This window comes from Pseudopipra pipra, chromosome 18 (assembly GCF_036250125.1).
Source record: "Pseudopipra pipra isolate bDixPip1 chromosome 18, bDixPip1.hap1, whole genome shotgun sequence".
NCBI classification, from domain to species: domain Eukaryota; kingdom Metazoa; phylum Chordata; class Aves; order Passeriformes; family Pipridae; genus Pseudopipra; species Pseudopipra pipra.
The window spans coordinates 10085426-10100746 of record NC_087566.1 but is presented as its reverse complement, the minus strand read 5'-3'; positions in this window follow the sequence as shown (position 1 = coordinate 10100746).

Here is a 15321-nt window from a genome sequence, read left to right as displayed (position 1 = left end):
GACACTGAGCTGATGGTGTTTTTCTGCTCGGCGCCGCAGTGCTGGCACGAGCGGTGCCCGGCAGCCCTGGCCCTGAGCTGCCCTGTGTGCTTGGCCAGCCCCGCTCTGTGCAGCCGTCTGCTGCCTTGGCTGCTGCCCAGCCCACTGCTACCCCACCCGAGGGGTGCCCGACACCGCAGAGATCGCTGCCCACGTCCTTTCCCTGGCAGCACAGCCCGAGGGGCAGCGCTGGGCCACCCTGGCATTGCCCCCAGCGTGAGCCCTGCCGTGGGTACACCCTCCACATGTGTAACTGAGACCCAGGCCGGGTGTGTTATCGTGGCAGAAAGCAAATACGGGGTGCTTGGGCTTTGGCAGCGAAGCCTCTGCTCCCAAGTGTGTGTTGGACGTTGGTGTTAAACTTTATGGTGTTTAATGCCTCATTGGAAGCGTGTGACTAAATGTCCTTCTACCTCCTGCTCATGAGGACACAGGAGTTTAATTTTATCGCCTCACTAGTCACCAGAGTCAGGGCTGGACCATTTCTGGGAATAAGCCTGTGTGCGTGAGCTCCTCTGCCCAGGGCTGTCAGAAATTCTCCTGCCCTTCAAAAAGGGAAAGAAAAAGAAATGTACTCCTTGCTTTGAGCAGTTCCTTTCACTGAGGTGCTGCTGTGTCCTGGCAGTGAGAGCCAGAGCCCCAGCCCATTGCACAGAGCATCCCTTTGGGATGCTCCATTCTTGCTGCTGTGGTCATGGGGCTTGTCAAGTCACCCTATCACTTTCTCATGGCAGTTCACGTGCCAAATCTTGGCTCTGTTGGGGTAAACCAGACCATAGCCCTACACTGAGTCCCTGTTTTCCTTTCCCATTGCCATGTGTATCCATGTGGGGTGCTGCCCAGTGGGGAGTTCCCGCTGCAATCCGAGTCCGTGGGGCTCAGTGGTGATGTGAAGCCGGCCTGGAGCCAGTGTTCCCTGTGCTTGGTGGTTCCCTGGGAGTGCTAGCTTTCTGGAGCAGGAGAAACAATTCCTAAAAAGGAGCAGTCAGATGGAAAATTGATACCAAATGGTGGTATCAGTCCCTTGGGGAACAAGGTTTGATCTCTCAACCCATGGTTCCTGAGGATTAGGACATAGGCACACAATGCTATTTTAAAGGGATTTCTTTTTAAAAGAATTTATTATTTTCCCCCTTTCGTAAGTTCATGATTTTCCCAGACACAAACCGGCTTCAGATTTGATGCTGAACGCACAAGATGCCGCTTTGGATGCATGTGGTGTCTGCAGGATGAGGAGGGTCTGAGAGGAGCCCTTCTCTGGTCCTGCAGGGCCAGGGACCATCCTCAGCATCTGATACTGGATCAGGGTTTTTGCCAGCTCTATGTGGTTGCTGTCCTCAGGCAGAGACAATCCTCATCAGGCAACAGCCATCCCAGGTGATCCTTCCCATCTTGACTGTCTGCCCCTGTGACTGTGGATGTTCCTGCTGAGCACTGTTCCTAGGGGTATCCAGCTGCATTTCTGGGCTTAATAACCCTGTTTGTAGCTGTGCTACTCTGTTAAAAACCCCACCTCCCTTCATGACCCAGCTGCTTTCTGTCTTTTCCATCTGAACTAGTTTCTGGCCCGGTTCCTGTAGGAAATTGCCTGCTGAGTAACTCGTGCTGTGGGACAGGAGGCTTCACCTTGTGCCTGCAAATCGTGGGACCATGGGTTAGTATCCCACTGCTCATAGGGCTGAGCATGAGGCACTGCAAGGGCCTGGAAGCCATTGAGGGGAGGGAGCTGAACTTTGCAACTGAGCTTCCAGGGAAGGAATTTCCAGTGACTGTAGATCCCATCCCCAAAGACAGCATTTCAAGGAATTACCCTCTCCCCCTCGCTGCAGACTTCCTCTGCTTTTCCAAGTAAGTGTCTGGCTCAGGGCCATGTACATAGTAACCAGAGCAGAGCACATCCATGGGAACATCCGGGGCTGGAGGTCGATGTTGTCCAGGTTCACAGCCCATGGCTCTTTTCTGCACCAATTGTCCCCAGTTCTGACACTGAGCCTCTCTCAGTTATCTCCCTTGTGAGCACTGTGTTTCCAGAGCTCTGGATGCCAGGAGGAGCAGCGAAAGCACCTTCAGTGCCAATAAAAATAAATGGTGACTGGGATTTTTTTGAGCATTATTTTAGCAAACAGCAGTTCCTGGTATTGGTAACTCAGTCCCCTCCCTCACAGGACTCTGGCAGGGCTGCTCTGGTCCAGATGTGGGTATAGGGGAGATTCCCTGTGAGATCAGTCTCACCTGCACCCCTGGTGACCAAGCAGCTTGTCTGACCCCACGGGGAGGCAGAGACCAAGGGGCAGTCCCTGCCTGCCTGCAGAGAGCTGCCAGGCAACCCATGTTTGCACTTATCCCCTCTCCAGATGTTCTGTGCACAGCATTAATTTCCATACCCTAATGGGGATAGTTTGAGGGCTCTGGCCAGGCTCTGGAGGAGGTGACCCTTTCCCCAGCAGCCACAGGGCTGAAGGCAGGGATCACATCACCCCTTCTGTGTCTGAATAGCACTCAGTGTCCTGGCGGGTGCATCCCCAGAGACATACCTTGTGGATTTTCTTCGGCTCATAAATTTTCCCTGCCCTCCTTAGTGCCCCTAGCAAATAAATTATCTGAAGCTACATTTCCCCATTTCAAAGCCTTGTGAAAGAAACCAGAAGGTTTAGCAGTCCTGGCTGGCTGGAGTGGTTCACATACCATCCACCCATTTGCATTTGATCTACTTTATCCTGTGTTAAGTAATCCTTGAAAGCCCAGTGGGCTGCAGGCCCTCTGCGTGCCTGTAAATCACTGGGGCATGTCACAGGCTGCAAATGAGCGTGTCCCACCCCTTCATCTGATCCAAAACGTCCCTCTGTCCCAGAAAAACCATCCTTGTTACGTTAGAACAGCAGCTTAGTGAGCTGGGACCACCAGAGGCAGTGGGGTGGGAGCGTGCCCAGCCCTCCAGCTGTGTTTCCATGTGGGACTGGAGCAGAGAGCTCTCCTCGAGGAGCAGTTCCCTAGGGATGCAGTTTGGGGATGGGTTTGGTGTCCTCCAGGTGTCTGCTTTGGTCTGTGTGTCCCCCAGTACCTCCCTCAGTCACCCATTAACCAGGGCTGTCCCGTGGCACCTTCGGCACCTCCTGCCCTACTCAGTTTGCTTTCCATCCCTGTAACTTCCTGGGGCAGAGAAGGAGACCTGCATCCCTTCTAGCCCCTGCTGGGCAATAGGGTTTCAAGTTATGGAACATGTGATTCCACAAGTCCCAAGTGCAGCCATAGTTTGGCTCTCTCCCTCGAAATAAATCAAAGATTATTCTCCTCTTCCCCACTGCCTCCCTGCAAAGGTCACTATTGCTCAGCTGTGGCCTGACTTTAATTACAAATTAAGAGCAGCCAGAGCAGTCACTAGGTGCCATTAATTGGCTTTTCAGGAAAGGTTTCACAGGGAAGTTGAACACACCAGCAATCAATCCGCTTGGTTCCTTGTGTGTGGTAGCTCAGCCTGATGTGAGCCCTGTGCCAGGTCCCAAATTCGGGGCACTGGGTGTCATTTGCCCCAAAACTGCAGCCAGCCTTGAGGCTCCAAGATATTTTTCCCTTGCTAATTGAAGCCTCGAGGGCTCAGTGCTCCCCTGCCTGCAGTGGGATGAATTTTAGCCGCTGAGAATGAGTTCCAGGGGAGGATGCTGAAATAAAACAGATGGGATGATTCTGGAGGTCAGAGTGAGGAGAGGATGCACTGCCAGGCATCATGTGATGAAAACATACTTACTGCTCCAGCAGCTGTCAAAGCCCAGACAGATGAGGCAAGGTGCCCAAGGAGTGTGCAGGGATCTCATTTACCTGGTAATTAATGGAAATCGTGAAACAAATCAACACATGCTCCCTGTGGAGAGCTTCACGCTCCAGTTTCAAACTGCTGATGGAGAACTGGTCACGGCTGGAGTATGGGAGTGGTGAGTGCTGCTGTGGAGCCGAGACAGGACTTGGTCCCCACCACTCTGTCACTGATGGAGCCCCTGGTTATTCGAAGGATGTCCTTACCTGCCAGCCTGTGTGGCTGCAGGAGGCCAGACCCTGCCTGCGTGGTTAGGGCACTGCTAATTGCTCTGCCCCCGAGCACACGGGGGACTTGCAGTGCTGTCTGTCACAGGCGAAGATGCCTTGGCTTATGGCTGCAGGGTAGGAATGAAGATGTTATGATGAGCCCCATCATCTCCCTCTGATCCCGCTCGGCTGAACATGTCACAGCTGATTTTCCCGGTCCAGCCCTCCCGCCACGCTGCGCGGGCACCTCCGCCCCGTGTGCCAGCCCTGCAGGGCTGGAGGCGTTGATGGGAGCATGAGCTGGCATCCAGACCTGCCCTTGTGCTTTCTGGTGTAGAGAAAGCTCGTCCCACTACAAAATGCTGTGCCATTTTTTCTTGCAAGTTAATTAAGTTGGCTCAGTTCAAGTATTAAAAACGCTGTTTGCTGGTGTTTTCCTCCCTCCAGAGCAGCGATGTGCTGCTCTGCAGGGCCCTCAGACAGGAGCAGGGGTGCTTGCTCTGGTTCAGGGATTCAAGGACGAGGGAGCGTTTTGGTTCCCTGTCTTATTGTTTATTCAGCGTGTTGCAAAGCAGTTTGGCAAAACAAAATCTTCCAAACAATTAATGCCAATCAGACTTGCTGACAGCCCAGCCCCGGCTGCTCATGGGCTGAGCTGTGCATAGCAGTGTCTGGGCTCTCCCTGCTCCAGGGAGCTTCTGAGGGGGTAATTAACCCCAAAATAGCACAGGTGAGCCTGTAACTTGCCTCCTCAGTCTCCTGCCAGAAGTTAGCAACTGGCATAATTCCTGAAGCATAAGGTTTACAATCCCTTCCAAAAACTTAATCTGAATGTTAACTGATGTACAGTAAATGCCAAATCTCTTTTGAATCTTGCTAAAAATCTCGGTTTAAAATATGCAAATGACCTTTCTGTCTTTCTAAAAAGCTCCCTGCTTCTGGAAATTAAAAAAAAAAAAAAAAAAACAAACCACCAAGCAAACCTCTTCCTACTGGATAAAAACACATAGTCCTAAGGTTGTGTGAAGGGGCACAGCTCCCCTGGCTGCAACAGAGGTGGGTCAGGGAAGGGTCCCCTTTGCAGGCTGAACTGGAGTAGATCAATGAACTGCTGTAATAAACCTCTCCCAGATACCCTGACAGGAGAAACTGTAAAAACTCTGTCTGAGGAATTGGTGGGCTCTTGCTCTCTTTGATATCCCTCACATTATAATTAAGAGATAATGTCAATAGAATAAAACATTGTCTCAGGATAATGGTCTCCCGCCGCTACAGGAGTGTCAAGGCAAAGTCAAATCATTTATCAAAAATGAATGTTGAGGCAAGTCTGGGACGTTTGTTTTCACAGCAAGAGGCATTAATCCTGGAACAACAATATTCCAGTGCTTTTATTTCTCCTGCGCCCGGTGATTGATGCCAATGCATCATCGTGCCTGAGAGCCGCGGGGCGGCTGAGCGATGGGCTCTCCTTCCAGCTCTATTGACCAGGTGGATTTTGACTTGTGGAAATACATAACAGTAAATCGAAGGGTGCTGGTTCGTGCGAGTGTGCATCAGTAAGTGTGATTTATTTTTTTTTTTTACTTCTAAAGGTGAGCAGTGCTGCGTGTGGGCTGGCTCTGGTTGGCCAGGGTGCCTTTTAGGACTGTGTTTGCCTTGTTGCTGCAGTGTGGGAGGGTTGCTTGCTCATTGACCATCCAGGGCTAATCTCAGAACCTGTTCCCAGCCCAATTTCACATTGCTTCAGAGGTTTTTTAAGGTCCCCTCTGAACACTGGGGCTGGCTGTGCCCCTCTGGCCAGGCTTGTGCAGGGCTGAGCAGCTTGCTGGCTTCATGCATTTTTTAAAATACTGCTGAGTGTAAATACCCACAGCACAGCCATGGCAAATATCCATGGATCCCAGGTCCTTCAGCAGAGGCCAGGGCAGCCTCAACTCCATCCCTGGCACTACAAAAGGCTGGGAATGCTATTAAACACAGCACCCGCTACAATTGCTGTTGCCTCCAGGGTGGGGAGAGGAGCAGCCTCTGCTGTCCATCCTCAGTTTGCACTGGGAGCAGTTGTGAGGTCAACACTTGAAATTAAAGATGTGTAAGTGGCAATTAGACTTGAAACAAAGTCCCAGGAGGGTGTACCCAAGCTCTTCCAGAATTTATTTTTTTTTTTCCCCTCATGGAATTTGTTAATGGAGAGAATTACGCACCCAGCAAGCATTTGAGCTGCGGAGGAACACAAGTGCTTTGTATGTCTCCAAATGCCAAACCTGTTTTTCTGAGGCAGTGCTGGTACCTTCTGCACAGGAGCTGCCTGTTGGCAGAAGCACATTCTGTGATCCCCCAACCCTGAGGGGGGACAGTCCCCTCTGCCAATGTGCTCCCCACAATTCTGTGCCTTTTGCAGGAGAGGCAGAGTCGTTAGGCTGGAGCAAAACTGTGTTTCACATGCAGGGTGGTCCTGGAAAAACTAATTGGAGCTGACTTTGACTTATTATGCATTCTTAAACTTACTCTAAATTTAAAAATTATATACCCTTGACTCATTCCACACTCTTAAATCATGGACTCACTGACTAGTCCGAGGGACCTGAATGGTTTGAAGCCCCGTGGTGGCTGGCAGTGTCCAAGCAGGGATCTGCTCGATTAACTTGTGCTGTTAATACTCTGTTGCAGCACATTGCATCGAGGTGCCATCAGCAACTTGGGCACAGGACAATACTGGGATGTACTTTTGGGTGCAGACTCTGCCTTTTGAAACTCTGGGTGGTTCTGGTCTCCCTGCAGAGTGGGGGAGCTGCTCCCTTCCCAATACAACTCCCAGATGTGTGTATGACCACCCCAGCTGAGTTGGGCAGGGTGCGTGCATTCTACTGGGTATGTGGTGGGGGCAGCTCAGCCAGGGCAGGGACACATTTGGGACAGTGTTTTTTCTCTTTTCTCTTTCCTGCTGTCTGTAGGAAAGGGCAGGGGCCATAGATAACACTCTGAAAAGATTTCAGAGGAGGCCTTGGCTTTCTGCTGTGGAATGGCTTGGAGAATGGCAAGGTTGTGCTGTCCAGCAGCCTGCAACGGGACAGCCCCAGGCTTAGGAAAAAAAAATTAAAAAATTGGAATCCTAGATTGATGCCTTTACAAGAGGACAGTGGAGACAGAATTGGTTCTCCAGCTGGGATTGAGGACACACAATCAGGAGCTTATAACTAAATTACACTTCTGTGTTGCATCAGGCAGGCTAACTAAAAGAGGGGAGGGAAGAAACTGTGCATCTTCTGGGCTTGTGTTAAACTCTGAGGCAAGAGAGATCCAACTTGTTTGAAAAGGAACAATCTTCACTGCCATCTACTCACCCACAGAGAGTGGGCACTCACTCAGACCAAGCTCAAATGTAAGATGGGCACTGGAGAACAAACCCAGAGGAAAGCCTTGCCCTGTAGCTGCTCACCCATCCTGAGGCATAACGAGCTCCTGCACGCACTGGCAGCACAGCCATATGGTGATTTAGCCAGGAAATGATTCATGCCAAGTGAGGGATGCTCAAGGGCAGCCTTGAGACCCCAGAGCACCTTGTGCTGGGCGTTGGAGAAATGCAATCGCCTGTCAGGGTCGGTACGTGCAGTCCCGCTCCCGCGCCGAGGGCTCTGCCTGCTGCAAACACCAATAAAGATGTCAAGTCAGTGCGTGTGGGGAGATAAATCACAGCATTATTTTCCTGCCCAGAGCATCAAGGTGTCTTCTGATGCAGTGTAAGGGGGAGTAGAGGAGAGGCAGGAGATGATTTCAGATCTGTGCTGGGAGAGAGGGTTCCGATGTGCCACCCACGCCAGGCACAGCTGCTTGCAGCCCCTTCCCACCAGCACCCACTGCCATGGTTGTACATGGCCACTGACCTGACTCACATGGGTGTTTGGGATGTGACCACCAGCTCACTTCTGAGGGCCTGCTCACCCTGGTGGGCTGCCCATCACTGTGGTCTCAGGGTGGACATGAACAGGAGTTCTCACCTAAAGGACTCTGTTGTCCCCTCACCTTTGCTGTGTGCAGCGGCAGGGCAGGACTATAAGATATTGCTGTGGCCTGGTAGTGGTCAAAGGGGAAAAAAATAGGTGGAAAACTTAAAATGATGAAGTGTTTTGAGGCAGACCTTTGCTGTCAGTGTGAAGCAGCGAGCCCTGATTTAAGCAGCCCCTTCAGTAACTGACCTACACGGAACAAATCCATTTACAGTGTCTTGTTTCTCCTCACTGTTTAACTACCAGAGTTCAGAGACGATTCCTTAAATGTTAATGGTGCAGGAATTTGGAAACTTTCCCAGAGTTGCTAGGGGAGCCGTGCAGGAATATGTCTGCTGTGCTTGTGCAGTTCAATTTCCTGCTGAACATCAGGCGGGCTGTTCTCGCCTACTGCTTTGTAATTAAAGTGCTGAAAGACCATCACTCTCTGAGGTTGATGGTGCTCAGATTCGCCCCCGGGTGAGGGCCGGCTCCCTGCCTGGCTGCAAGGAGGACAGGTGGTAAAATATCTATAGACACAATCTCAGCCTGCTCTCATCCTGCTCCTGCTATCCCACGGCTTGAATAGGGACTGGGGACCAGTCTCTGTACGCCAGTCTGACTGTCTGATGGACTCCACAGTTCAGATCTGCATCTCTGCTGCACCCCTTGTGCTACCATCCATGGGCACCACTGCTCAGGGGGACAGGCTGAGGGTTTTCCCCGATCCCTCAAACAGCTCATCCACAGGGCTCAGCATCAGGAATGTGGCAGGTGACGGTCTCCCACCATGGCTGTGTGTGACTGACCACTAGAGTAAGTTTGGGCCATACCCAAGGGTATCAGAACTTCTCAGACCCTTTTCCAGAGGAATGTAGCTGACTTTGTGTGTGCAAAAATACAGGGTTTCATCAAAGCTGAGCACAGGGTAATGACCCTGGACATGTGTCAGCCTGAAAGGCCATTGCTTTGCCTCTTCCTGCAATGAGGTGATTGTGAATGTAAGTGCATCGAACCCCTGGGGCTGGAGGGCAAAGGGTAGAGTCCCACACTGGACATGAAAAGCCTCTTCATCCAACCCCTGTGCTTGCAGCAAAGGGGTGTCTGTGCCTGGGGCTGCTGAGGGATGCCCTACAAGGGTCACCAGTACCTCTTGTCTGGGGTACCATGGGGATGGGTCCTGGTCTGGAAGCAGGGAGAGCCGCCTGACAGCACCAGGGGGAACGTGCTTGCCATGAATGTTGCTGGTGAAAACAAGGGCTTTAAAAGGAGCCACAAGTGGTGAGCTGGCCTGTCCTCCTCCAGCTCTTTTGTCTCTAAACTTGGATCTGACTCTTTCCACCATCTCGTTAGGAACAAGTGCTTGGCCCGAGTTACATGGCAAATTTTGACATTTTAAAAATTGATGCCTTTTTCTGCTCGTAACTTAAGCTGTCTAGTTTATCAGAGACATATGGAAAGTTTATTACATTCTTATTACAGATCCAGCCAAGTGAGCTGACTAATGAATGTGATTTTTTTTTTTTTTTTTTTCAGTTAGGACTTGGCATGAGAGGCCTCCTCCGAAAGGGATAGCTTTGGGTTGAGAAATAAATCACCAGAAGTTTTTTCCCCTTTGTCCTAAGAGTTCAGCTTGGCAAAAGCTGCAGCATGTCTGATTTCGGAGTGGAAAGTGAGGCACAGGAGGAAATCAGAGGCTTGCAGGAGATTTACTGAGTTGCCCTGTGATGACCCCAGTGACATCCAGCAGTGTGGCACCCTTGGTGCTCCTGCTCCCTGTGTCATGGGCAGGGAGCAGGGACAGGCTGCCAGGACAAATTGCACAAGTTCATGGGAAACCAACATTTTGTTGCTTAAAACAACTTGGGATTTATTAATAAGGACCAGGGGTACAACTGTCCTGGGGGCTGGGTGGCTGTTGGGTGGACTGGAACACTGTGCAAACCTGTGTGTGGTTTTTGGCAGCAAAGGGAAGTGTTAAACTCTTTGGAGGCTGCTTTGGGTGAGCTCAGCTGGGTGCCAGGTATGAGAGAGTGGAAACACAGCCTCACACTGGCTGTCCTCCAAATCCTGCTGCCAGGGACACTCCCAGGCTTTGCAGTGGACACAGAGCTCCTGTACCCACCACCCCAAGTAGCACCTCTCCCTGGCCTGGGTGCCTGCCTGTGCAGCTCTGCGTTGTGTTTTTAGGTTGAAAATGGTGTATTTCTGTTCTGTTGCTGTGTTTGGACTTGTGAGGCTGTGCTCAGAGAGGATGGTCCTTTCCTCCTGTGCATCCTCTGTCCCTTTCAATCCCGGGTGCCAGAGAGTACAGCCCTCACATCTTCATAGCTGATGCTGCAGTTTCCCGCTTTCCAGCACAAACTTTTTCTTGCACTCAGAAGATGCTCCATCCCTTCCAGTGATGCCTGGGTGATCTGAGGGCAGATCTCCCTGGGTTTTGCCAGCTCTGGACACAAATTTTAGTTTTTCCCTTGTAGGAACCACTTGCTTCTGCTTCAGGCTCATTTGATTCATTAATTCAGTTGGTTAGAACTTATATTATTGTTGGTTTTCCACTACTCAAAGTATCCTCCTGTGCCTTCCCCCTGCTGTTCTGCAGCTTGTAGTGCCCGCTGGGACGATGACAGCAGTGCTGCAGAATGCAGGGTTTGGCTGGGTTGTTGTAGTTTTACTGCCTTGCCTTGCATAATGCAGAGATCTCCAGCCCAGCTCCCATGCTCGTCCTGGTCACAGCTCGCGTTTTGTGGCTTGCCTCATCTGGTGGTGGTGGCCTTTTCCACTCCCCATATGTCCCCTTCACTTCTCTCTGCTGCACTTCTACTATCTATAGACAAAATCTCTTCCTCTGACTCACTGCTGGGTGCTTTCCTCCCTTCAGTCTGCTGATTTTGGCACAATGCCCTCTTGCTGTGAGCGTTGTAGGGGGTAGCACACACAGGACACTTCTCTGGGAGAAAGTTTTCTTTGCAGCACACCAGGAATCCAGACTTTGCTAGTTTTTTTCCTGTTTACTTCTCCTACATCTACATCCTGCTTTTGTGCTACGTGAGAGGAGTGTTTCCCTGCAGAGCCTGGTAAATCATCTCTCCTCGAGGCTCTGCTTCTTACCTGGTCTCTTTGCAGACCATGCTCAGGGCTTTGAACACATTTGTAGGTCTTGGCAGAGCCCTACAAGGCTGCTCAGTGAGGCAGGGATGGAAGTTACATCTTGTTATCTCTGCAGCCCTTTCTCCCTATGGCTCCACACCCGGAGTGCTGGCTGAGCCCGGGGTTACTCTGCTCTGTTCCTCTCCCCTGCTCCTCTTCTACAGTGGCTTAGTGCATCCTTAAACTTGGATCCTCACAACACCAGCCATCTGGTGTGTTTTAGCCATACAAAGAGCTATTGTTTGCTCTGGATTCTGGCGAGGTAGCTCTGCTTCTGGAGCACTCTGCAGCTTTGCCAAGGGTCCTTCTGCTCTGCTGGCAAGTGCAGGTGTCTTTGGAGCAGCCTTTGTCCCTGAGAGGCACGGCTCAGATTTTCTTTTCTTGTTTTTCCTTGCTAATCACAGTCCTGAAGTTTCCCACAGTGAGCCTACACTGAGAAGTGCCCCTATTCTTTGGCATGGAGCAGACCTGGGGGTGATCCTTGGCTATCTTTCCGTGGGAGCAATGTTCTGAGCTTTAGGCTGGAAGTCTTAATGTCTTTTCTATCATTAAATCTCTTTATGTCCTTTAGCATAAAATCCTCAAAGTCATGGTCTCAGTCAAAATGCATTGCCTAAAGCCTGTTCCCTTGGGAAGCACCGTGGAGAGGAAAGCAGTGGGTTAAAAGCAGAGCCCTGCTGCCAGCTGGGGACACTGGTGCATGACAAATGTGGCTTTTGCATTTCCCTCTGCAAATGAGCCCATAGTCAGCCTAATTTCGGAGAGAGCCGACTCTGAACCCGAGTGACTCAGAGGAATTTATTCTGCGCCCCGGTGGTGTCTGGCGGGGCTGCGGCAGCCTCGCAGGTTTAATTTGTAAATGCTGACACATGGCATTTCCTCACCGTCTCGTTGGGAAGGGCGGCGTGTCTGCCGGCACTTCCAATTTGTCACTGTCAGGACTGGCCCCATCTCCTGCTCGTCTCTGAAATGCCTTCTGATCGGTGCCGGGGAAGTTATTGGCACATAATTTATCATTTAATATTACCAGAAGGGTTTCTTCTACAAACACCCCTGAAATGATTATCCACATAATGTTTGGTAGCTCTTCCCTTCACCTGTAAAGATCTCTCTCGGTGTCTGTTTGCTGCTCTGCTGTAGTGCTGGGGAGAAAAACTGCCCTTGATGCAACGTCTCCTGCACTGAAAAGTCTTGATTAACACCCAGCTGAGGCTGCCCAAATGCAGCACCTTCCCACACTCCTGCCCTTGCAAAAGGTTTTGCATTAGGGACATTTTCAGGATTGCACCACTGGCATCTCTTGTCAGGCAGTCTGGGGAAATGCTTCCCCAAACCCTATCCATCTCTATGGAAAAAAGGGGTCAATAAAGACCACTGAGGTGCCTGGACACCTCTCGATGATGCAAAGGGTCTGGTTCTGGGGTGCTGTGCACCCAGGAGTAGAGATCTCCTGCCTTCTTATTACAGTGGTGACAGCCTGCTCTTGAAGATGAGTGCTGAGACGTTGCATGGCACTTGTGGGAAGAAAACCTGTCCACAGAGAGGGGGCAGAAGGCACCTGGCTGCTGTCCTGGTTCAGAGTCCTGTGGTGAAGCGGAAAGGGCTGATCCTGATGGTCTCCAGCTCCTGCTGGCATTCATCAGGATGCAGATGCTGCAGGAGCACCATGTGGGCTGTGGTACGAGACAGGAGGAGGCGGCTGACTTGCACGCAGCTTTTCCCAGCTCACAGCCAAAGGTGGGATGTGGCAGCTGCTTTTGGGGCTAAAACACAGTATTTCTCAAAAGGGGCATTGCAAAAATTATGCTCTGCGTATGTGTAATACCACATCCCTTGGGGGATCAGTTCATGTTGTCCTGGCACAGCCCCTCCACTCACACTTGTCTTGGCCGCTGCTTTCTCCGTCTCCTCCCGGTGTCCTCAGCTGCAGCCAGGCAGTCAGTCCGAACCCTAGGTGGTGTCCTGACTAGCACAGGGCAGCTTTCCTTGGAAGCTGGCTCATGGTTTTATAGTTTTGCTTTATGAGAGACATGAAAGTGATTTTTGTTGTTGCTGCTTTATGAGCCAGACTTCAAAGGATGCAATTATGCAGACTGGGCGAAGACCTGCTGGTATCTCATGGAAATCTGTGGAAAACCACTTCCCTTCAGAGCCCGTCCCACAGTTAGGCTTTACTCCTGTTATTTTCACTGAAATTGCTGATTTCTGAGAAAGATTGCAGTCAGACAAGGTCTTTGGTGTCTGTGGTCATTGTTCCTTGGCCTGGATGTCCTCATCCCCTGTGACATGGCAGGAGCAGCCATGAAAGTCACTGTGGTGTTGCCAGTGTTGGATGATGGCTTCAGGGTCAGAGAGCATGAACTTATGGGAGGCAAAAGAGCCATTGATGGGGAATCATCTCACAAAAGTGCAAAATGGCTGGAAAAGTGATGTTTTACCCATGTTTAGTTGTGGCTTAGCTCTCCGTCCTGCTCCATGTTCTCTCTTCAGCTGGCTTTGGGCTCTGTGATGAGGTCCCTGGGATAGGGGCTGTTCCTCTGGGACACTGCACACATGCCCTGGTCCCAGCTCAGAGAAGGGGCAGATGCAGGGCAGGTATCTCCTAACCAAGCATCCTGGGAGTGGTCAGACACCTCCTCCAGTAGACATCCCTACCAGACTGGTCCTTCACACCTCCTTCGACTATTTGGAAGACAGTGTTGTATCTGCATCACCAGGGAAAGGTGCCAGCTCCCCTTCCTGCCCTCTGCAGCTGAACACAGCAGGGGACCCAGCCTGAAACACAGGGGATGCTCTTGGTGGGTCCCATTAGGAAGTGTGCAGGATCAGTGAGAGTCACAGCTCAGATTCCAGCTTTTCCTGTGGTCCCTGAGCTTCCTAATGAAGATACTCCCTAAAAAACCCCCACCAGCTTCCCAATTCCCTAAAGCAAACTGTGGGCACAGGGCAGCTTCTGGAAAGGCAACAGGTCTCTCCCTCCTGGCTTCATTCTTCATTCATCCTTCCCAAGTCTGTAGGCTTGGGGATCTGAGCCCTTTATCAGCTCCTGTACACCAGGAAATTTTGTAAGTGTCTGAGAAGACCCTGAGGCTATATAAAAGTTCAGATCGTGATTCATTTCCTTCCTATTCAGGGATAGGCTAATTTGAGAGTATGCGCTGAACATTAATTACCTTCCTTGCCATGGTTTCCTTGTCAGGCATCCTTTCCCAGATGACTTTCTGCTCACTGAGGTCCAAGGCCATAAAAGCTCCCCTATTAGGAAAGGAAATATTTTACATCAGGTTTATACTGTATGCCTGAGGTCATCAGAAGTACAGATCGAGTGGCAGAAATACACACTGTGCTCTCCTTCCTGCGTGAAAAATGAATCAATAACTCATCGATTTAAATTAAAATGTCTGCCTTGCAAAATGCCTCCGAGTGCTAATATTTGTAGCCCCCGTGTTTTGCAGTGGCAATTGGAAATCCGCTGCCCCTGTAACACGTGCAGGGATCCATCTCTGCTAACAGCATGTGATTGCTGACGCCCAGAAAAAACCTGCTTTCCCTTCCCCTGGAAGGATCCAACAAGGTGAACTTTTGGAAATTGCTTCTCCTGGCACATGAATTATGTATCGAACAGGTGGCAGTCAATATATCTGACTTCTTCACGAGGTAATTAAGAATAAATGTAGGAATTCAGGCAGAACTGTTGCCCTGTGTGGAAGGTGAGCATGACTGTATGGAGCCAGCTCTGGGATGGGGAAGGGGATGCTGCAGGTGAGGATGCTGCAGGGGTGCAGGGGGTTGTATGGCTCAGGGGAACTCTGTTGGTCCCATTGCCTCTCGCTGTGTCCTGCTGGTGCCTGGGCACTGCACTGGACCAAGCTGCTGTTTGCATTCCCACCTCCCTCCTGTCAGTGGGAATAATGCACATTTTCCATAATTCATTGTGCTATTTGCTGCTTCAGTGTACCTGTGTGTGCTGCCAGCCCTGGATACTGAAACGAGCCTGGATCCAGCTCTCTGATCCTGGATGAGGTTATTACCCCCAAGCTGCTGGGCTTGGAGTGGCAAGGAGGATGGGCCCTTTAACTAGTGCTGTCTCAGTTATCTTGGGATAGCATTGACTTCCATTAAACAA